This window comes from Colobus angolensis, unplaced genomic scaffold, assembly GCF_000951035.1.
Source record: "Colobus angolensis palliatus isolate OR3802 unplaced genomic scaffold, Cang.pa_1.0 Scaffold265, whole genome shotgun sequence".
Taxonomy (NCBI): Eukaryota; Metazoa; Chordata; class Mammalia; order Primates; family Cercopithecidae; genus Colobus; species Colobus angolensis.
The window spans coordinates 1150578-1171342 of NW_012115877.1; the positions used below are offsets into that span (position 1 = coordinate 1150578).

General features: G+C 38.6%; 1 protein-coding gene across 3 annotated transcripts in view; it reads left to right on the plus strand.

Annotated features, from left to right (window-relative positions):
* Positions 1 to 1531: 1531 nt before the first annotated feature.
* Positions 1532 to 20765, plus strand: part of CYSLTR1 (cysteinyl leukotriene receptor 1) — a 109255-nt gene continuing 90021 nt past the window's right edge. For all 3 annotated transcript variants that reach the window (XM_011947431.1, XM_011947430.1, XM_011947433.1), the window contains exon 1: positions 1532 to 2045. The gene's annotated coding sequence lies outside the window, so the exon portion shown is untranslated. The remainder of the gene's footprint in view (positions 2046 to 20765) is intronic.

Sequence of the window (20765 nt, forward strand, 5' to 3'; positions counted from 1 at the left end):
TGGGTGTCGACCTGGGGAATGGTAAGGTTTTTCCTTTCTCATGAGGCCATAACTCAAGGCTGCCTCAGTGGGGGAAAATCTTGGACAATACCCAGGCTTCCTTGGGCAGAGGTCCCTGCGGCTTTCCGCAATGTATTGTGTCCCTGGTTAATCAAGAATGGAGAATGGTGATGACTTTTACCAAGCATACTGCCTGCAAACATATTGTTAAAAAGGCGCATCCTGCACAGCCCTAAATCCATTAAACTTCGATTCAATACAGCACATGTTTCTGTGAACACAGGGTTGGAGCTAAAGTTACAGGTTAACAGCATCTCAAAGCAGAAAAAATTTTTCTTGGTACAGATCAAAATGGAATTTCTTATGTCTTCCTTTTTGACATAGACACAGTAGCAATCTGATCTCTCTTTCTTATCCCCACAAAGGGTCTAGTCCCTTTCTCTTTTCTTCATTTCTTAAGTATGAATTGCCCTTCCACTGTAGCTCAAAATGGCTATAACATTTTCAGACTGGAGGAAAAGTGATAATTCACTCTTTGTCTCACTTATAAACTTTCCTATAGATCTTTGGGGATCCAAACTCAGTTGAAGAAATACTAGTTTGAATGTCAGTTTAGTTACTAAAACTCCCTAGGAGAGGATTAGAAAGTCTAGTCTTAAATCCAAATGTTATCAACCCTTCTAATGTGGTTGGATAGCCTTTTCCTCCAACTATCACCATCACCACCACAATCCAGAACTCTGTAAAAGAGATAAAGATTCAAGGGACCTTAGAGCAATTGCCCCAGGTTGGTTGTGAGGTAATTCTGTACCTAAAGATACAAAGTTTGAGTAAATGACTTTGTTCCTATGGCAGGTAGCAAGCCAGAAGGCTACTGCTGGGCTCATATTTTACAAGTACATAAAACTAGTTGTTAGTTATGGGGCATGTTTATAAAGTGTTAAAATCAACATATTTATGCCCATCTCCATATAGAATCTTCTTAATATAACTCAAGATAATTGATGTAACAAATTCACATCAGGGTCTTATCAATTTGGTTTTTAACAACGAAGTGCTTACCCAGGCTTCAATCAGCACATACCAGACTGCTATGTCCCTATTCTCCAGAAGCCATACTGAGCACCCCAGAGCTCTAACACCTCAGAGCCTAGCCAAAGGCCAAGGACACTTGCCTGATCCCCCAAATTTCCAACACAGGACCACTGACAGCAAGCCTAGTCATTCCAGATCATCTTCAGTGAGACAAAAAAAGAATAAAAACAGTTTTAATCCAATGGAGGCAATTTATTGTTATGAAGACTTCAGGAAACAAAACTCAAAAAGGAACCAGAAAGAAAAGGGCGTTTTAGAATGTGGATAGAGCCACATGTGTCATTAAGGAGAGACAATGAGAAACAGAGAGATGAAATTTACATTGCTTAAGATCAAGTTTCACATAATGCCAGTTATATTAGCATATACTGGCATGATTATCTTTCCCCACCTACAAATAGTCTAATGATCTCACAGTCATAGAAATCAGAGAGAACTAAGCTGAAGAGAGAACACTCCCCTCTGCTTCCCATCTTAGAGCAGCTCAATAATTTCCTGAGAATTCTATTCCTGAAACTAGGAAGAAAAGCTTATTTATACATACACGCAACCTGCAAGTCTCCAGTTTCTATTCTTCCTTCCTCTCCGACCCTTCCCCTCCCCCACTTTGCACCAGAGAAGTCAGACTCCGGGAGTGCTTTAACAGTTTGAAGGCTAATCTGAAAGAGGAAGAAGAATCTGTATATCTGTATATATTGGCTAGTAAATGTGCCCTGCCCTCTCTCCTCTTAAAAATAGCAGCAACCCATCTTTGCAAAGAAGCTTGCCTATAGAGCAGGCACTCTGTGAATGGACTGTGCTTTTATGACCCTACAGAGCATCCAGATACTGTGCAGCTCACCGACAAGGATTAGTTGCAAGGACTGGTAGATCGAATTTACTGAAGACTTGGAGCTTGCTTCTGAGAACAAACGCAAAGGACAGTAAACTGTGGACCTTGAAGTTAGCAGGTAAGGAAACTCAGTATTCAGTACTAAGACCAGAACAGTATGTAGTAAAATGTTGCTGACGGCAAATTTTAGCAAATTCCCAGGAGTTTGGGGATAAGTTATCTGCCTTGCCTGCTTTAAGTTTGGGTGCTAGTATGAATTCTTTCTGCTATATTTCTTAGCCAGAGATCTGATTATATGATCAGTCTGTCAACAAATATTGCTCAGTGCTTCTGCTAGGGCTCGATGTGGCAATATACAGAGGAGACACACTCCGCAAGCCTCTAGCGCCTTTGCAATTAAGCCAGAAATGTAAGATACGTTTTCAAATCCCATTTTGAGGGTTCAGTGGAGTTACTCTAATGTAGTGGTATTTTCCTTCAATATGGAAAATAAATATGTAGTGATTACTGAAGGTAAACCAGTGGAGAGTAAAATTTTCATAAGGTAGTTTCACATTTATTATCCCAGCCGAACCTTTCAACGTCCTATAATTTAGACAAGGTAAGTGTTACTGTCCGTGTTTATGAATGAGAAAATAGACTCAGAGAGGCTAAAAAAAAATCTTGAAACACACCGTACAACTAGAAAGTAGCCAGTTCTGGCCAGAGACTGTAAAAATAAAGCTCTCTCAACTATAAATGAATAGAAGAAAATTGCATGATCTATTTAGTAATTTAGACACATCTGGCGTAAACTAAGTTTACACAGAGCCAAAAATTCATACATTTTAATAAAATCTTTAGCCAGGAACATTTTTCTACTTAGCGGCAAAAAAGCTGTTTTCAAGAGGAAACAAATGGGTTGATGAGCTCCACCTACTGAATTCAGTGGTTCTGCTTTCCAGTATTCTGATTATTTTGAAACCTAGAGAGAAGCTATGATACCATATGTCTAACAAATGATTATTTTAAAAGAAACTGTAACTAAATCTAGACTGTACACTATTTTAAATACAAAAAAATGTATTTTTACAGTGCATTATAAAATACAAAGGACTGCATTACATTTAAAATACATTAGGAAAATTTGTTCCTAGACAATTTTAACTTTATTGCAAGAAGTCTTAATCATTCAAAAATGTTTTCTGTTGTTGTTTTACTATTAATGGCTTAATTAGAACTAAAAGCTATCTGTTTTTACATCATAAACAACCTCAAGTGCTATATTTACATTCATCCATAAATAAATAAAAATTATTTATTTTTAATAAAAAATTGTTCCCCTGTTCCCCTAAGTATTGACTACACCAGCCACTCAGGGTTCCTTCTAATAAAATAAGTCAGTTTGGGAGCCAGTAAGCACACAGAAAATGGTAGGTTAAGAAAAGTTTACAATTTGCTTTTAGACTTAATCTAGCATGTTAGTATATTCCTAACCCCAAATCATCAATTCTCATTTTCCACTACCTTCCCTTAATGAAATTTTGATGCATTTAGAAACTATTTATCTGTCATAAAAGCAAGATTCTTCCACGGTATAGAAAATTATAAATTTGTATTTTCAGTATAATTGGCCAATAATAAAGGATAATAAAGGGAAGGTGCTGATTCTTAAGTTACATACCCAACCTTGTGAATTCAATACTGTGAATGGTAACTATCGTAATCTCCCAAATAACATTGCCCTGTATGGACCTCTACTTTGGTCCATTTTGTTGTTCTCATGTTCTTAACACCTAACAGTGGCTGCTCTAAACTATCTTGCTGCATGGCTTTCAATGGGAGATAAACTGGGTAACTGGGATCACTGGGAGTTCACCCTAGCTTTGACGTGTAAACAGCTGGGTGTTCTCTGGCAAGTTAACGGCTATTAGTATTTCTTGGTTCCTTTGTGTATCTAATGCAGTAATGAGCTGATAGGAATATTTTATAAATCTCTTAAAATGATAAATATAAAATCTGAAAGCAATTTGAAAACACAAACCACTATCAGAAGGATTTTGTTTAAATTCCATTCATTCCAGTAAGATAAAACACATAACAAAACTGATTGCATGGGGAGAGAGTAGAGCTAGATACTTTCTACTCCCTAGACTGTATTTCTAGGTCAGGGACATCACTCTAAGTCTCAGCAACCTCATCCTACTCTTAGGACCTGTCAGTAGCATCAAACACTCTGGATTATAGTTGTCACTAGCCCTACAATACTTATGCACACCCTCAATGTGAACTCTAAAAGGAATAAAAATATTTAGGAGTAGTATTTAAGAAGTATTTCTGTGAAAGCACTATCCACTTTTTGTTGTTACTACTTTAACCAAGCCCATTGATTCTTAGGATTATATGCTAAGGATTAAAATAGTTTTTTGCACCAAGTTTTGAATGCAACACAATATCCCACTACTCTTTCATAAAACCACTTGTTCAATCACAGATTTGGTTATAAAACAAATCATGTTTCTAAAATATGTATGTGTAGTTGTGTGTGTGTGTGCGTGTGCGTGTGTGTGTGTGTGTGTCTAAAATAAAAAGACCTAAAGTCACTTTTATCTCTCACTCCAGTGTTATTTGCATTTCAGGCCACATGAACACCTATGTGGTATGATTTAAGGGTCAGTGAGAAAAGTTTTCCCAGTTCAATCAGATATGAACAACATGTTGAAAGATATATTTATATCAGTCAACCCTACAAAAGATAGATTAGTCAGTATGCCAATTTGTTGCTTTGCAGTGCAGAAATAAAACTGTTGACTGGGTGTAGTGGCTCACACCTGTAATCTCAGCACTTTGGGAGGCCGAGGTGGGCGGATCACAAAGCCAAGAGATTGAGAACATCCTGGCCAATATGGTGAAACCCCATCTCTACTAAAAATACAAAAATTACCTGGGCGTGGTGGTGCCTGTCTGTAGTCCCAGCTACTCAGGAGGCTGAGGCAGGAGAATCGCTTGAACCCGGGTGGCAGAGGTTGCAGTGAGCCGAGATAGAGCCCCTGTACTGGAGCCTAGCGACAGAGTGAGACTCCGTCTAAAAAAACAAAAAACAAAACAAAACAAAAAACTGCTAAGAAGCCTGATAGAAGAGGCAATAAAGTCATTCCTTTATCTAATTTGATTAGCTAAATCCAGACATCTTAGGTCCATTAATTCATCTTAGGTCCATTCACCTTACAATCAAGGTGCTAAAACACCCACAGATGACAATTACTTTTGCCTTTAATTAAGAATTCTTTATGGATTAGTAGAAAAGGCCACTGTATAAATTCTTCTATACTGCTGCTTCATTCTGTCTCATCCCACTCCATCTCATCATGACATGACCTCTCCTTTCTTTGTGCCCCACAGTTCTTCTTCTAGACTGGGGGTGGGGAGTACATAGGGAAGAAAAGAGAAAGAAAAATATTTTAAATTTGGGGGGATAGAAAGAGGTCCTTATAGAAATAGAGGAAAAGAGACAGGAGAGTAAACATAAGCTCTTGGACATTTAACACATAGTTGATTTTCCTTTTGATGAATAAAATGTCATTATCTTATTTAGAGTGCTTTCAGAATCAATACAACCCAGACATTTGAGCTCCTACTTAAATGTAACTGATAGAAAAGAAACAGGAGTTCAGATCTAGACTTAGGGTCCTTGAGCTAAAGAAAAAATAGGAGACATTTGGACATTGTTTTATTTTTCATCAATCCCTTTTCCCTAAAAGGGAAAGAAAAATCCAGTTTTGAATAGCATTTCAAGATGTCTGAAGTATAAGATTTGTTAAGATTTCTCATAAATTTCACATTAACAGTGTTTGTTTCTAGAAATGGTTGTCTTTGTGTTGTCATGGATTCAACAAGCTAAGAGGAATTGAGCTAATAATAACAACACTCAAACATCTCAGATATGTCTTACATACTTATTCCAAAGTTCCTAGGAAATGTTCAGGCCTCAGAAGGTAATAAAGCTTCTTTTCATTCCAAATTGGTCACCATTTGTGGTTGATCTGAATTTGAATTCTTACTTAAGACAAAGGGCCTTAAATAAAAAGCAATCTCATAGAGAACAATTATTTGGCAAGAACCAGACATCTAAATGCCAAGATGATAGAAGCAGGCCTCAGAGTTAGCTAAGAGCAATGACCTCAGAACATCAGAGGATTCCAAGCTGCTAGGAATTAGGTAGAGAGTTATAGAGGTATTCCTGGAAAAAGGCCCTCTAGTTAGTGCTTTACAAGAAGTTCAAAAGTATGTATGTAAGTTGCAACACATTTCTATCACCCAAACTAGGGGTGAAAGTATCCTGCACTATACACTGTTGCACACACTCATGCACTCCTCAAGATCTCTGTTGTCTTTTGGTAACTTTCATTTCCCTTAAGGTCTGGTCTTATGCATCCTTTTAATCTGATTACACAGGATAAATCATTTTTGGCACAGTACAATGGAAGGAGACACACTGTCACTAGTTCTGAATGCCACAGCCCAAGGTCCTTTTTGGTTTGACAGTGTCATATGTTTAGATTCCAACTGTCTGACAACAGAATGGCCTGAATTGATGGGTTTGACGTTCTCCTCTTAAGGAGAATAAGAGACTACAGAAGAAACACCTGAGAAGTGTCAGCAACAAAGTATCAGTCCCCCCATAGTTTTAAATACCAATGAGAATACATATCCTTGGAAATGTATTTCCAAAAAGCATATCTCTGTGAGCAGCACATCCCTGGAAATACAAAGTAAGAAAGCTACTTATTGTAATGATAGGGCTAAAGTGATCACAGACAGAAGGGTCATTCTACCCTCCTCCCCCAAATCCTTCACTACGACGGGAGAAAGTCACTGGGATCATTAGTATAGCCTGATGGTTTGTAGATTAAATCTCCATAGAGAATGAGTAGCTTTACTCTAGTCAATCAATAAACAATCAGTCAATAAACATCAATTACACATTTTCCTATGTGCAAAGAGAGATATGACTGTGGGGTGGTGTGGTCAAAGTAGATGAGCCTTATATGAATAAGAAAGAGAATAATAAAAATTTAAATTTTAAAGAGCTTTGTAATTTACAAAACACTCATATTTGTTGACTCTCCTATTCATTCAGATATTGATTCAACAAACATTAATGAGTGCCTACTGTATCAAAAGATTAATACAGCATTGTCCCTAACCTCCCTGAGCTCAGACTTACAGGATGGCACAACCAACTTTTTTTCATTTGACAGTAATAGGCTACATGGAGAGGAGGAAAGAGGGCACTGGGGAGTTGGTCAAATAAAAACAGGGCTCCACTGAGCTGTACCCTCTTAAAATATGTTTTCTGCATCCTGCCACTGCTCAGCAGCAGAAGAGGAAGTATCAGTTTTAGGAAGCCTGAGTCCCAGCCTCCCCACTTCCTCTTCTGCTTTGGCCCTGCCTTCATCACCCCACTCCTGTTGGCAGTCCTCCAACACATACAGACTGTCCGTTGCATGCTAGTATTTACTAGAAAGGTAAAGGAAATCTTGGCAGGCATATAACTTAATAGAATCATAAAAGTACATCCAGATACTGATTTAATCATATTGTCTCTGCTGTTGGTTCAATCCAAAAATACCCATCAGTCTCATTCAAACCCTATAATCAAACATATCCTTGAGTCTTTGGATTTCCATTAGTCTCTGACCTATGGCACTTTTGAACTCTCCTCCAGCCCCACCAGACTATTTATGCCTTTTTTTTTTTTTTTTTTTTTGAGACAGAGTTTCACTCTTGTTGCCCAAGCTGGAGTGTAATGGTGAAATCTCGGCTCACCGCGGCCTCCACCTCCTTGGTTCAAGAGATTCTCCTGCCTCAGCCTCCTGAGAAGCTGGGATTATAGGCATGTGCCACCATGCCTGGCTAATTTTGTATTTTTAGTAGAGACAGGGTTTCTCCATGTTGGTCAGGCTGGTCTCAAACTCCTGGCCTCAGGTGATTCACCCACCTTGGTCACCCAAAGTGCTGGGATTACAGGCATGAGCCACTGCTATGCCTTCTTTGTTTTAAGATCTTTGCCTCCCTTTCTGCCCAAATGTGTAGATTCAATCTGCTCCACCCTCTTTCCTTTCTTCTCTGGTGATTTGTAAAGTGTCCATCCATGAGCCATGGTCCCCTGCACTCTGTGAATTTCAGGTTTCTTTTAAATAAATTCTACCCTGCTCGATGTATCCACATTTTGCTATCACTTTACATCATTATTTATATTCTTGTATAACAGCACCTGCGCTTACACACACACACAGACATACACACACACACAGAGAGAGAGAGAGAGAGAGAGAGAGAGAGAGAAACATGCTCCTTCCTCTGATCCTAGACATCCACCCTGGAAAATTAGATACTCTGTTACTCAACAGCTATTAAAACCACACAGTTACTCTTCAAAGTTGCCCAATTCGGAGAGGAAAAGAGCAAAAAATGAATAAAGCAATTCACTGCCACTAATGAGCTACGAGCTTACTGTCTAAATGGGTGTGACAGGCATGTAAGCAAAAAGAGTAATTACACATTGTAATAAATGAAAGAATAGAACTATGCACATGGGAGTATTCATAAAGAGTGATAACTTTAACCTAAATCTTGAAGTGTAAGTAGAAATTTGCCAGGTTCACCTCTTGATTATTTAAGTGTGAAAGAGGATGCATAGATCACCGTCAAGTAGCTAAGGCATAATGAGATAAGGATGCTGAACTAAGTCATTAAAAAAGAAAGAAAAGAAAGAAAAGAAAGAAAGAAAGAAAGAAAGAAAGAAAGAAAGAAAGAAAGAAAGAAAGAAAGAAAGAAAGAAAGAAAGAAAGAAAGAAAGAAAGAAAGAAAGAAAGAAAGAAAGAAAAGAAAAGAAAAAAGAAAAGACAGGGAGGGAGGGAGGGAGGGAGGGAGGGTCAGGAGGCATTGCAAAATAAGAATCAACAGGACTTGATGAGGGATAAAATAAGGATAGGGTGCAGTCAAAGATGACAGCCAGGTCCTATACCTGACTGACTGGAAGACTATTACTGTCATTGAAGAAACAGAAACATAAGATGGGGAAGTTAATGTTGAAGAGAAGGTTGTATTTGTCTGAAAATATGTTTGAAATTTTTTAAAAGACAAGATATCCAAGTAGAGCAATCTAATAAGCAGCTGAAAATGAGAGACTAAAGTTTAGGTAAGTCATTTGTGGCTGTGGTGGACAGAGATTTGAGTCATCTGCGTGAAAGTTTTCTTTTTATTTTTAACTTCTTCTTAAGTTCAGGGGTACATGTGCAGGATGTGCAGGTTTGTTACATAGGTAAATATGTGTCATGGGGTTCGTTGTACAGATTATTTTGTCACCAATGTATTAAGCCTAATATCCCTTAGTTATTTTTCCTGATCCTCTCCCTCTTCCCACCCTCCTACCTCGAATAGGCCCCAGTGTGTGTTGTTCCCTTTTATATGTCAATGAGTTCTCATCATTTAGCTCCCACTTATAAGTGAGAACATGCGGTATTTGATTTTCTGTTCCTGCATTAGTTTGCTAAGGATAGTGGGCTCCAGTTCCATCCATGTCCCTACAAAGGACATAATCTCATTCCTTTTTGTGGCTTCATAGTATTCTATGGTGTATATGTCACACATTTTCTTTATTCACTCTATCATTGATGGGCATTTAGGTTGATTCCACATCTTTGCTATAGTGAATAGTGCTGCAATGAACATATGCATGCATGTGTCTTTATAATAGAAAAATTTATATTCCTTCAGGTATATGCCCAGTAATGGGGTTACTGGGTTGAATGGTATTTCTGTCTCTGGGTCTTTAAAATTTAATTTTAATAGTATTGGGGGAACAGGTGGTTTCTGGTTACATTGATAAGTTATTTGGTGACGATTTCTGACATTTCAGTGCTCCCATCACCCAAGCAGTGTACACGGTACCCAATGTGTAGTCTTTTATCCCTCACTCCCTTCCCACCCTTCCCTGAGTCCCCAAAGTCCATTATATCATTCTTACATCTTTGCATCCTCATAGCTTAGCTCCCACATATAAGTGAGAATATATAAATGTTTGGTTTTTCATTCCTGAGCTAGTTCACTTAGAATAATGGTCTTCAACTCTATCCAGATCGATGCAAATGCCATAATTTCATTTATTTTTATGGCTAAGTAGTATTCCATGGTGTAGATATACATTTTTATACAGTCATTGATTGATGGGCATTTAGGCTGGTTCCATATTTTTGCACTTGTGAGCTGTGCTGTGATAAACATGTATGTGCATGTGTCTTTTTCATATAATGACTTCTTTTCCTTTGGGTAGAAACCCAATAGTAGTATTTCTGGATCAAATGACAGTTCTACTTTTAGTTCTTTAAGTAATCTCCATACTGTTTTCCATAGTAGTTGTACTAGTTTACATTTCCTCCAGCAGCATAAAAGTGTTCCCTTTTCACCACACCCATGCCAACATCTATTATTTTTTAATTTTTTAATTAATTCTTGTAGGAGTAAGGTACTATTTCATTGTGGTTTTAATTTGCATTTCCCAGATAATTAGTGATGTTGAGTATTTTGTCATATGTTTGTTGGTCATTTATATATCTTCTTTTGAGAATTGTCTATACATGTCCCTTTTCCACTTTGTGATGGGATTATTTGTTTTTTTCTTGCTGATTTATTTGAATTGTTGTAGACCCTGGATACTAGTTGTTTGTCAGATGCATAGTTCACAAATATTTTCTCCCATTCTGTGGGTTGTCTGTTTACTCTACTAATTATTTCTTTTGCTGTGCAGAATTATTTTAGTTTAATTAAGTCTTATCTATTTACTTTTGTTTTTGTTACATTTGCTTTTGGGTTCTTCGTCATGAAGTCTGCCTTAGCCATCATCTAGAAGAATTTTTCCAATGTTATTTTCTAGAGTTTTTATGGTTTCAGGTCTTAGATTTAAGTCTTTGATCCATCTTCAGTTGATTTTTTGTGTAAAGTGAGAGACAAGGATCCAGTTTCATTCTTCTACATGTGGCTTGCCAATTATTTCAGCACCATTTGCTGAATAGGATGTCCTTTCCCAGTTTATGTTTTTGTTTGCTTTGTTGAAGATCAGTTGAATGTAAATATTTGGCTTTATTTTGGGGTTCTATATTCTGTTCCATTGGTCTACATGTTTATTTTTATGCCAGTACCATGCTGTTTTGGTAACTATAGTCTTGCAGTATTGTTTGAATTTGGGCAATGTAATGCCTTCAGGTTTCTCCTTTCTGTTTAGTCTTGCTTTGGCTATGCAGGTTCTTTTTTGGTTACATATAAATTTTTGGATTCTTTTTCTAGTTCTGTGAATAATGATTATGGTACTTTGACAGGAATTGTGTTATATCTGTAGACTGCTTTTGGCACTGTGGTCATTTTCACAATATTGATTCTACCCATCCATAAGCATGGGATGTGTTTCCATTTGTCTGTGTTATCTATGATTTCTCTCAGCAGTGTTTTTTAGTTTTCCTTATAGAGATCCTTCACCTCCTTGGTTAGGTAGATTTCTAAGTATTTAATTTTTGCTGCTGTTGCAAAAGGGATTGAGTTCTTGATTTGATTCTCAGTTTGGTCATTGTTGGTGAATAGCAGCACTACTGATTTGTGTACATTGATTTTGTATCCTGAAACTTTACTGAATTTGTTTATCAGATCTAGGAATTTTTGGATGAGTCTTTAGGGTTTTCTAGGTATACAATAATATCATCAGTTAACGGCGACACTTTGACTTCCTCTTTACCAATTTGGATGTCTTTTATTTCTTTCTCTTGTCTGATTGCTCTGTCTAGGATTTCTAGTACTCTGTTAAATAGAAGTGGTGAAAGTGGGCATCCTTTTCTTGTTCCAGTTCTAAGGGGGGATGCTTTCAAATTTTGCCATTCAGTATAATGTTGACTGTGGGTTTGTCATAGGTAGCTTTTATTATCTTAAGGTATGTCCCTTCTATGCCAATTTTGCTAAGGGTTTTCATTCCTAAATGAATGCTGTATTTTGTCAAATGTTTTTTCTGCATCTATTGAGATAATTATATGATTTTTGTTTTTAATTCTGTTTATATGATATATCACGTTTATTGATTTGTATATGTTAAACCATCCCTGCACCCCTGATATGAAACTCACTTGATCATGCTGTATTTTCTTTTTGATATGCTGTTGGATTCGGTTAGCTAGTATTTTGTTGAGGATTTTTGCATGTATGTTCATTAGGGATATTGGTCTGTAGTTTTCTTTTCTTATTATGTCCTTTCCTGGTTTTGATGGTAGAATGATACTGGCTTCGTAGAATGATTTAGGGAGCACTTTCTCTTTCTTTATCTTTTAGAATCATTTCAGCAGGATTGGTACCAATTCTCCTTGAAATTTCTGGTAGAATTCATCTGTGAATCCATCTGGTTCTGGACAATTTTTGTTCGCAATATTTTTATTACTGTTTCAATCTCCCTACTTGTTATTGGTCTGTTCAGAGTTTCTATTTCTTTCTGATGTAATCTAGGAGGGTTGCATATTTCCAGAAATGTATCTATATCCTCTAGATTTTCTAGTTTGTATGTATAAATGTGTTCACAGTAGCCTTGAATTTTTTTTTTTTTTTTTTTTTTGCATTTCTGTGGTATTGGTTGTAATATCTCCCATTTCATTTTTAGTTGAGTTTATTTGGATCTTCTCTCTACTTTTCATGGTTAATCTTGCTAATGCTCTATTAATTTTGTTTATCTTTGTGAAGAACCAGCTTTTTATTTAATTGATTTTTGGGGGGGTTTTGTTTCAATTTTATTTACTTCTGCTCTGATCTTTGTTATTTCTTTTCTTCTGCTGGGTTTGGGTTTGTTTTGTTCTTGTTTCTCTAGTTCCTTGACATGTAATCTTAGATTGTCTCTTTGTGCTCTTTCAGATATTTTGATGTAGGCATTTAATGCCATAAGCTTTCCTCTTAGCACTGCTTTTTCTGTATCTGCAAAGCTCTGATAAGTTGTGGCACTATCTGTTCAAATAATTTTTTAATTTCCATCTTGATTTCATTGTTTACCCAAAGATTCTTCAACAGCAGATTATTTAATTTCCATATATTTGTATAGTTTGGAAGGTTCCTCTTGGAGTTAATTTTCAGTTTTATTCTACTGTAGTCTGAGAGGATACTTGATATGTTTTGATTTTCTTAAATTTTTTGAGACTTGTTTTGTAGCCTATAATATGGTCTCTCTTGGAAAATGTTTCATGTACTGTTGATAAGAATGTATATTCTGCAGTTATTGAGTAGAATGTTCTGTAAATATTTCTTAAGTCTATTTGTTCTGGTATATAGTTCAAGTCCATTGTTTCTGTGTTGACTTTCTGTCTTAATGACATGTCTAGTGCTGTCAGTGGAGTATTGAAGTTCCCCACTATTATTATGTTGCCATCCATCTCATTTCTTAGGCCTATTAGTAATTGTTTTATGAGGTTGGGCGCTCCAATGTTAGAAGCATATATATTTACGATTGTGATATTTTTCTGTTGCACTATTTTATCATTATATAGGGTCCCTCTTTGCCTTTTTTATTTTTACTGTTATTGATTTAAAATCTGATTTGTCTAACATAAGCCTAGCCACTCCTGCTGGCTTTTGGTTTCCATTTGCATGGAATATTTTTCCACTCCTTTACCTTAAGTTTATGTGAGTATTAATATTTAGGCATTAGATGAGTATCTTGGAGACAGCATACACTTGGTTGGTGGACTTTATCCATTCTGCCATTCTGTATCTTTTAATTGGGGCATTTATGCGTTTTACATTCAATATTAATATGGAGATGTGAGGTACTGTTCCATTCATCATGCTAACCTGTTGCCTAAATACCTTGTTTTGTTTTTTGTTTTTTTTTTATTTTGTTAGTGTTTTATAGGCCCTCTGAAATTTATGCTTTAAGGAGGTTCTGTTTTGATGTATTTTGAGGTTTTGTTTTAACATTTAGAACTTCTTTTAGCATTTCTTGTAGTGCTTGGTAGTGGAGAGTTCTCTCAGCATTTGTTTATCTGAAAACCACTTTATATCTCCTTCATTTATGAAGTTGAGGTTTGCTGGATACAAAATGTATGGCTGAAAATATTTTTTTTCAAGGAGGCTAAAGATAGGACCCCAATCCTTTGTGGTTATAAGGTTTATGCTGAGAAATCTGCTGTTAATTTGATAGGCTTTCCTTCATAGGTTACCTAATGTGATGATCTTTTTGCAATTAACTTCCCAGGAGTTCTTTGAGCTCCTTGTATTTGGATGTCTAGATCTCTAGCAAGACCAGGGAAATTTTCCTCAATTATATCCTCAAATAAGATTTCCAAACTTTTAGATTTCTCTTCTTCCTCAGGAACACCAATTTAACATAACCTCAAATTTCATGAGGCTTTGTTCATATTTTTATTCTTTTTTCTTTGTCTTAGTCTGATTCATTAATTCAAAAGCTGTGTCTTCGAGCTCTAATGTTCTTTCTTCTACTTGTTCTAGCATATTGTTGAAACTTTCCACTGCATTTTGTATTTCTCTAAACGTGTCTTTCATTTCCAAAAGTTGTGATTGTATTTTCTTTAAGATATCTATTTCTCTGGAGAATTTTTTATTCATATCCTGTTTTTTTTAATTTAAGTTGATTTTTGCTTTTCTCTGGTATCTCCTTGCATTGCTTAATAATCAATCTTCTGAATTCTTTATCTGGCAATTCAGAGATTTCTTCTTGCTTTGGATCTATTGCTGCAGAACTGGTGTGAACTTTCGGGGGTGTTATAGAACTCTGTTTTGTCATATTACCAGAATTACTTTTCTGATTTCTTCTCATCTGTATAGACTGTTTCTTAAAATTGTTATTGAATTTATTTTTTATTGAACTGTGGTTTTTTGGATTTTTGGGGTTTTGTCCCTCTTAAGGATCTGACTTCAATGTTTACTTTAGCCTAATTTGCTTTTTGATGCTTACTCTGTATGAGATCCTTAGTTATAGTGTCTTTGTGCATTGGCTTTTCCCGATGCTGGTTGTAGTAGTTAGATTCTTGGTGTGTGGTCAAATTTACTGTCTCCTATGGAGTTAAAATGGCAGGGATCTCTCAAAGCTTATTGTATTCTCTCATGATATACATTTTATTTATTCATTTAATTTTTTCCACGTGTTTTATTTACTGAGTTGATGATTCAGGTTTCAGGCCAGTCAAGGAGGTAACCTTGGGTAGGCACCAGTTGTGGCTAAGGCAAGCAGGTAGATATAATATCCAACAGTGGGCCAAGGTCTCAGCCTTGATGAAGGTGTCTGGAGGAGCTCTCAATTAGATGTGCTAAGGTTTTATCATGGTGAAGAGTGGGAGCTACCTTACCTCCTGCTAGGTCTTCAGGAAAGCTATTCACCTCACAACCTCACTCCTGTTCTAGTGTTTCAGTTATTCAGATCAGACATGCATTTCCTTTCATCTATAGAAATGTTGATATTTCAAGTAGGAAGGAATAGTGACTGCCTCTTGTGCAGGCCTGAATCTGGAGTGTGCTCCTTCTGTGGGGCTGTGCCCACCCTGGATTTTTCCAGAAAGGTTGTCTATAGGTGCCTCCACACTGCATCCTGTGGGGGAAGCCCCAGCTGTGTCTGCAGTGGAGTGCCAGAGGGGAACAAGAACCCCTTCTCCAAGTCCCTTCATGATCACAGAGATTACCAGCCTGTTGGGGTATAAGTGCAGACTTCCCCTACTGCACCCAGCACTGCAATTGTGCCTCTGCTGTGAGAAACTACCCACCAGTGGAAAGATCTGAACTCAAGTCCTGCTGTTCAGATTCTTTTGCACCACAAGGTGATCCATTGATGTGGTGTTCTCTCCCTTCCCCTAGGAATGGGGCTTTATGAGAGCCAAACTGCAGAGATTGTTATTGCTCTTCTGGGTCTATCCACCCAGTAGAGATACCAAGCTCTGGGGTGGTGCTGGGAAATATCTGCAAAGAGTCCTGTGAGGTTATCTGTCTTCAGGTCTCCCAAACATGGATACCAGCACCTGCTGTGGTTGAGGTGGCAGGGGAGTGAATTAGACTCTGTGAGAGTCCTTGGTGTAGATATGATTAGTGTGCTAGCTTTCTCAAATGCTGGTTATGCTAGCAGTGATGTTGTACAGTGAACAGACTCAAGACGTCTAGTTAGCCAGGACATTGCAGGTGGTGATATTTTCTGTTGTTTTCTTCTTCCCAGGAGCAGGGTTATTCTGCCACGTGTTCCTGTAATGGCCTGAATTGGTTGGCCTCCAGCCAGGAGGTGGTGCTTGCAAGAGAGCACCAGCTGTGGCATTAGCAGTGAGATATAAGCTTGCCCTATGTTGGCTGTGGGAAGTATTCTCATTACTCAGGTGATGGGCAAGTCCATAAAGCTCCCAAGAGTGTATGTCTTTTGTGTTCATCTACCAGGGCAGGTAGAGAAATACCATCAGCTGGGGGTAGGCTTAGGTGGGTGTGAGCTCAGACTCTCCTTGGGCAGGGCTTGCCAAAGCCTCCATGAGGAATGGGAATGTGGTTCTCAGGCCAACAGGATTATGTTCCAGAGGGGATTATAGCTGCTTTGATTGTGCCATATAGTTCACCAAAGAAGTGGGGGATAGCTGGTAGTGAAAGGCCTCACCCACCTCCCACACAGTTGGCAAGGCCAGCCTCGCTCCCATAGTGCTCCACTAATGGTGCCAAGCTTAGATCCAGGCAGCTTGCTTGTGCAGAACTCAGAACTTGTCCAAGACCATAAACTTCCCCGCTGAGCAAGCAAACTTGGCATTCAGGTCTCACCCCTCCCTATCTGCCCACAATGTTAGCTGTGGCTCCTGCATTCATATCTTCAGCAGTTCCCATTTGCTCCCTGGCTTCTGCTCAAGAAAGTTAGTGCCCAGTTGGAATTGTTGCAAAATTCAGTTGGAAACTTCTTACACCCTATGACTCCTCCCTAATTCCACTGGGTGCCTTTCCCAAAGGCCCCTGTGAGATATAGTCAGGGATGGCTTCACTGGGCTCAAGCTGGATAATGGGAGTGCCTATAAGGCTCTTCCCACTACTGCTTTTACTTTTATATTTCACATGGCACCCTAAATCCATTCCAGTTCTAGGTAAGGTTAAATCCTCTTGTGATCTGGACTTTCAGATTCCCCAGTGGGGATGTCTGTTTAGAGGCAGGTTTTCACACAATCACACTTTGGGAACTCACAGTTTTTCACCTAACTCACGGAATCTGTAGTGGCATGCCAGTTCCTTCAAAGGATCTATGAATTATTCTGGTTTTCCCAGTATGTTCATGCAGTGGTTCTTGGAGCAAAAGTTTGTGGTGTGAGTCTCCGTACACTGTTCTGTCCATCCAAGTGAGATATGCACATTAGCCCTGTTTTCTATCTACGATCTTCTTTGAAAGTTATCTTTTTAAACCAGGAGATTTGATAACTATTCCAAGGGAAAGATAGAAGCAAATAACTGAGGACCAACTCTTGACCTTTTACAGATTTTGTCTGCAGTGATTACCTCAATTGACTGAAAAATGTGTCATTAATGAAGGGAAATCAAAAGGAAGAGTGAGAATGGGGGTGGCAGTATGGTAGTAGAACTGGTCTGATGGCCATAATGCCTGGGTTCTACTCCCAGCCCTAGCTATGTGCTCTTAAAGAAGTCATTACCACTACAATCCCATCACCAGGTTTTGAATCTTGCTTTTTCACACGTTAAAAGTCTATTGGTACAAGATCTCAAAGGTCCCTTCTGGCTCAAACTGGCAACTATCCTTAGAATAACAAATGGCATGTTCTACTGACATGAGTTAAAAATATAATGTTCTCTATAAAGAAAGACGTAGAATCTCACTAGTCATTTATTGTTTTCCTGCTGTACTTGAAAATTACTATGCAAAGTGCTATAGAGAGAAAATGAGAAAGTGTAAGGGAAAGTAAAATACTTGAATGAGAAGGTGTGTAGACAAAATTCCTCCTTACAAGGAATTTGCAATCTAGTTGAACCTACTGGTCTTACTTTCAGCTGATTCCCAGTAAATCATAATTCAGCTTTTAGACATAGCTATAACTTTTGTTGGATGAGGAACAAACAGCTTAAATCTTGCTCTTGTATGAAGTTGTGCTCATTAATTTTTGCTTTGGTAGAATGTGCTGAAAAAAGAATTCTCTTACTTTTTCAAGAATTACACCAAAAGAAAGAAAAGAAAATAATATAATAAATGACATATATGTCTAATGTGCCTCAATAAAGCAATCCTGATATGAGTTAGTCTGATTAAACACATTTATTTGGCACCAAGTATAATGTTCCTTCCTAAGTTCTGCAGAAATTGTACATATTAATTAGATCTGACCTTGATTCTCTTAAAAGTCTGTAATTCAGAGGTAAAGATGAGGTAAATACACAAATTACTATTTTTTAATTTTTTAATTTTTAATTTTTTGTGGGTACATACTAGGTGTATACGTTTATCGAATATATGAGATGTTTTGACACAGGCATAAAATGCAGAATAATCACATCATGAAGAATAAGGTATTCATTCCCTCAAAAACTTACATTTTGTGTTACAAACAATCAAATTACAGTCATTTAGAGTTTTTTTGATGTGCATTAAATTATTATTGACTACAGTCACCCTACTGTGCTATCAAATCATAGGTATTATTCCTACTTTCTAATTTTTGGTATCCATTAACCATCTCCACAGCCCCCAGACCTTCCTACTACCCCTCTCAGTCTCTGGTAACTGTCTTATATGGTTTGGCTTTGTGTCCCTACCCAAATCTCATCTTGAAATGGAATCCCCAACCATCAAGGGAGGGACTTGGTGGGAGGTGATTGGATCATAGGGGCAGTCTTCTCCATGCTGTTCTCATGATAGTGAGTTCTCACAAGATCTGATGACTTCATATGTGGCAATTTCCCCTCTTTTCTCTCTTTCCCACTGCCTTGTGAAAAAGGTACTTGCTTCTCCATCATCTTCCACCATAATTGTAAGTTTCCTGAGACTTCCTCAGCCATACAGAACTGTGAGTCAACTAAACCTCTTTCCTTCATAAATTATGCAAACTCGAGGAACAACTCCAGTCTCCAGCTCCCACTGCCAGTGACACAGAAGATGGGTGATTTCTGCATTTTCAACTGAGGTACCAGGTTCATCTCACTAGGGAGTGCCGGACAATCGGTGCTGGTCAGCTGCTGCAGCCCAAACACCAAGAGCTGAAGCAGGGCGAGGCAACACCTCACCTGGGAAGCACAAGGAAGAAGGGAATCCCTTTTCCTAGCCAGGGAAACTGACACACACAACACGTGGAAAATCGGGTAACTCTTACCCCAATACTGTGCTTTACAAAGGGTCTTAGCAAATGGCACACCAGGAGATTATATCCCACACCTGGCCGGGAGAGTCCCACGTCCATGGAGCCTCCCTCATTTCTAGCACAGCAGTCTGCTATCTAACAGCAAGGCAGTAGCAAGGCTGGAGGAGGGGTGCCCGCCATTACTGAGGCTTAAGTAGGTAAACAAAGCCACTGGGAAGCTCGAACTGGGTGGAGCCCACAGCAGCTCCAGGAGGCCTGCCTGTCTCTGTAGACTCCACCACTGGGGACAGGGCACAGATAAACAACAACAACAACAACAAAGCAGCAGAAACCTCTGCAGACTCAAATGACCCTGTCTGACAGCTTTGAAGAGAGCAGTGGATCTCCCAACACAGAGGTTGAGATCTGAGAACGGACAGACTGCCTGCTCAAGTGGGTCCCTGAACCCTGAGTAGCCTAACTGGGAGACATCACTCACTAGGGGCACACCAACACCCCACACTTCACATGGCAGGGTACACTCCTGAGATGAAGCTTCCAAAGCAAGAATCAGACAGGTACACTCACCGTTCAGCAATATTCTATCTTCTGCAGCCTCTGCTGCTGATACCCAGGCAAACAGGGTCTGGAGTGGAACTCAAACAATCTCCAACAGACCTACAGCTGAGGGTCCTGATGGTTACAAGGAAAACTAACAAACAAAAAGGACACCCACACCAAAACCCATCAGTACGTCAACATCATCAAAGACCAAAGGCAGATAAAATCACAAAGGTAGGGAAAAATCAGGGCAGAAAAGCTGGAAATTCAAAAAATAAGAGCCCATCTTCCCCTCCAAAGGAACACAGCTAATCGCCAGCAATGGATCAAAGCTGGATGGAGAATGACTTTGACTAGTTGAGAGAAGTAGGCTTCAGTCCATCAAACTTCTCAGAGCTAAAGGAGGAATTAGGTACCCAGTGCAAAGAAACTAAAAATCTTGAAAAAAGAATAGAAGAATGGATAACTAGAATAATCAATGCAGAGAAGGCCATAAATGAACTAACAGAGATAAAAACCATGACACGAGAAATACATGAAAAATGAACAAGCTTCAGTAACCGACTCAATCAACTGGAAGAAAGAGTATCAGCGATTGAGGATTAAATGAATGAAATGAAGCAAGAAGAGAAGTCAAAAGAAAAAAGAGGAAAAAGAAATGAACAAAGCCTTCAAGAAGTATGAGATTGGCTGGGCGCGGTGGCTCAAGCTTGTAATCTCAGAACGTTGGGAGGCCAACGGGTGGATAACGAGGTCAGGAGATCGAGACCATCCTAGCTAACATGGTGAAACACTGTCTCCACTAAAAAATACAAAAAACTAGCTGGGCGAGGTGGCAAGCACCTGTAGTCCCAGCTACTCGGGAGGCTGCGGTAGGAGAATGGTGTGAACCTGGGAGGCGGAGCTTGCAGTGAGCTGAGATCCAGCCACTGCACTCCAGCCCGGGTGACAGAACGAGACTCCATCTC